This window comes from Citrus clementina, unplaced genomic scaffold (assembly GCF_000493195.1).
Source record: "Citrus clementina cultivar Clemenules unplaced genomic scaffold, Citrus_clementina_v1.0 scaffold_6, whole genome shotgun sequence".
Lineage (NCBI taxonomy): Eukaryota > Viridiplantae > Streptophyta > Magnoliopsida > Sapindales > Rutaceae > Citrus > Citrus x clementina.
In genome coordinates this window covers 3,554,469-3,557,946 of record NW_006262139.1, presented here as the reverse complement: position 1 = coordinate 3,557,946, position 3,478 = coordinate 3,554,469, and the positions used below count along the sequence as shown (strand labels likewise).

General features: G+C 40.9%; 1 long non-coding RNA gene across 1 annotated transcript; it reads left to right on the top strand.

Moving 5' to 3' along the window:
• Nucleotides 1-763: 763 nt before the first annotated feature.
• LOC112097259 lies at nucleotides 764-2,359 on the top strand. The gene is made up of 3 exons (XR_002904920.1): nucleotides 764-800; nucleotides 1,244-1,312; nucleotides 2,221-2,359. It is a non-coding gene; the product is annotated as an uncharacterized LOC112097259 (long non-coding RNA).
• Nucleotides 2,360-3,478: the final 1,119 nt, after the last annotated feature.

Sequence of the window (3,478 nt, the reverse complement as noted above, 5' to 3'; positions counted from 1 at the left end):
TTAAACTCTGGACCCCAGATGTAACATATGCACTTCGGATTTCTTAATTAAGAGTGCGATTTAATTTTTCCTCTTCGCTTATGATTTTTAAATTCGTCACGACAATTTAATTTATTGAAATAAATTGATCGCGATTACACGCGCCGATGGTCGGATTTTATTTTCAGCACGGGTCCGAATTGGGCTTAATTTGTATTAAGCTTAAAAAAAAAAAAAGGGTCGGATTGTATAATTGGTGAAGGGGAACTGTTTTTGAATTCAAAAACAAAGTGAGAGAACCCGTGAAAGAGAGAGAGAGAGAGAGAGAGGAATTTGACCCGTTGACCCGAAAACCCGACCCAGACCCGCGATATTGACCCAAACGGATCTCCTAATTTCGGCCACCTTACCGGTCGTGCTTGGTACCGATCTGAAGCTTGGAAGCCGACCGTCGTATCCCCGTGGTCCTCGTCGCCGAAAACCGACCAGAACGTTGACGATTTGAGCTCGAAAGTTGCGGCCAAGATCCTTTTCCGTCGCCGTTGATTCCACCGGGTTTGTGACGCGCCACCACTTGGAACTGGTTCCTCACATCTCCAGCAACAATTTCTGACCAACCACGACCACCAGGGACGCCGGAAAATCGTCGAACGACTACCGGAAAGTTTCGGATTTTTTTGGAGCTTCGATCCGCCGCCGGCAGCGTGCGTGGCGACTCACGGGCACCACCATTGCACTCACCGAGGTCGGAACTAGCTGACCAAAGCTCCCCGTCATCGTTGATTGAAGTCCGGTCACCGTTGACCGGCAGGGGCAATTCGGTAAATTCATGAAACTTTGGGGTGAATTTATAATTTTATGTAATTAGTGGACATTTCGGTAATTTTGAGTGAAGGCAATGAAGTAATTTATGCTTTCGAGGGTAATTCGGTAATTTAAGACGTTAAGGACATTTCGGTAATTTTATGCCCCGAGGGTAATTTCGTAATTTCGGACAATGTGATTAATTTATGTAATCTGAATTGAGGACAATATGGTAATTGACGAATATGAGGATAATTTGGTAAAATAATGAAGTTTGAGGATAAGTTGGTAAAATATTGATGTTGGGGGTATTTTGGTAATTTTGGCATGTAGGGGCATTTTGGTAATTTTACTCATGCGGGAATAGTTTACCGTTAATAGAGATTTGATTCGAGATTTATTATATTAAATTGGTTGTATTTCTATTTACGGAGAATAATTATAGTGTTTCCGTGATTAGGAGGATCCGCATCCGCGAACGAGAATCAACCCGCGGACGTTGTTGATACCGAGTCTAGACATCATCACTGTGAGTGGAATATACAAACCTATTTTCATAGTATATGCTGATTTTATGATAAGTATTTAATGCTTCGATTAAATGATTTTCCGGTAAATTAATTTTTATCTATGTGTCGGTCTTTATTGTTATTGAGAATGAGTTTGATTAATGATTTTATTAGCGTTTTTTTTTAGTAAAGGCATGATATTAGAATTGAGCAGATTTTGAGATATGTTGAATAGAAAGAAAATGAGATTTCGGATGAGATTCTATGTTTATGTATATGTTATTTTTGAAATCATTAGACAGTACCCTTCCCTCCAGATACAGAGAAACAGATAATATGAGATGAGAAAAGAGATACAGAAAAGAGATACAGAAAAGAGATACAGATAAGATGAGATAGAGGCCTTTGGGGCCCGTCGGGACACACATAGAGGCTTTGGGCCGTGTGTTCGGGCGCTTTTGCCTTTTGGGGGCTTATGCATGCACAGTACAGATATATGAGATATGAGATGAGATCGTCCCCATCTATCCGTTGTAGCTCCGGGGCGTGACGCTACCCAGATAGTACGTCATTGCCCGTCCGTCGAGGTCCGGATATGATCAGATTATCCCTTGGGTACTTGTTTGATGACAGTTTTTAGTCTTCAGTATTTGATATGATGAGTATTATATGATTCCATCGATTTTATGCGAATATATGTATTATAGTGTTTCAATGAACTGATTTGCATTAAATGAGTTTGAGCAAGTTCTTATGATATTTTGAGAAATTGAAATTGATTTGAGAAACGATTTGAGAAATTGATTTGAGAAAGATTAAATCATTTTAAATAAATTTATTAAATTGTCAGTAACTACTATCCACTCACTGAGCTCACTGAGTTTTATACTCACCCCTCTTTTATTATTTTATATTTTTCCCCCCACAGGAGAGTTACAGGTACATCAGTCAACCCAGTAGCGAACGTTAGTGTGATATTGTGGCCACGTGATGGTGCTAGGAGTCGTGGATTTTAATTAGTATTATATTTGGGATTTTTGCAAGTTGTGTTATTTTATTATTTTATGTAATCGATGTAATTTAATATTAGGATGATATGGATATGTTGATTTGAGAAGTTGGTTATGGAGGATGGTTGGATATTAAATAATTTTGGGAGTGTTGCTTTATAATTTGCAGGATTGGATATGTTTTATTTATAAGGGAGACTCTGCCGAAATTTTTATAGAATAGTTTCGATTTTATGAGTTTCGATAGACTCGCCCTGGGGAGTTGCGGGGCGGGTCGTTTCAGTTGGTATCAGAGCATGGTTTTAGATTCTATAGACTTTACTGTCGTAAATAGAATAAGTTTTGATTATTAAAGTTGGATTTAATATTTTGTAGGCACCATCATGATTCGTCGTAGCAGTAGACGTGGCCGCGGACGTGGCCGTACTAGACTAGTAGTTGGGTTGACTCCAGGAGATGTACCTGCTGGGGAAAATGATCCCGTTGACGAGGGAATAGTTGAGTCTTCGACGCACGAGGTTGTGCAACAGGCACCAGGAGATGCTCCGAACATTGAGCAGTCCATTGATAGATTAGGTCAGATTGTGACTACAGTGGTTCAGAATCAGGCTCAGCCGCATGTCGGTCAAGTGAACACTGTGGAGCGTGTTCGAAGTTTAGGGGCAAAGAGTTTTAATGGTTCTGGTGATCCACCTGAGGCAGAGTCGTGGCTTATCAAGTTAGAACGTATTTTTGATGTGATGAGATGCTCAGAGGAGGATAGACTTTCATTTGCCACTTTTCTGCTCGAGGATAGGGCTTATCATTGGTGGCAAACAGTAGAGCGAAGATACCAAGGGCATGCTGCGCTTACATGGGCTATTTTTTCGCAAGGAATTCTACGATCATTATTTTCCGGCTGTGTATCAGGATATTAAACGGAGTGAATTCCTTCGATTGGTTCAAGGAGCTATGTCAGTGGAAGAGTATGAGAAGAAATTTTTGGATCTTGGAGTTCAGGATCTGAAGCAGAAATGTAGCCAGAGTTGGACAGAGGGTGGCTCGAGCAGCAGGCCGCCGAAGAAAGGCGCGTATACAAATTACTCTGCTGGTGTGTAAAGGAATCAGAGTATGAGTAGCAGGGGAGATCAGAGACAATCCGCCAGTTACAGTTCGGCGCAGCCTTCAGTGGGGAGT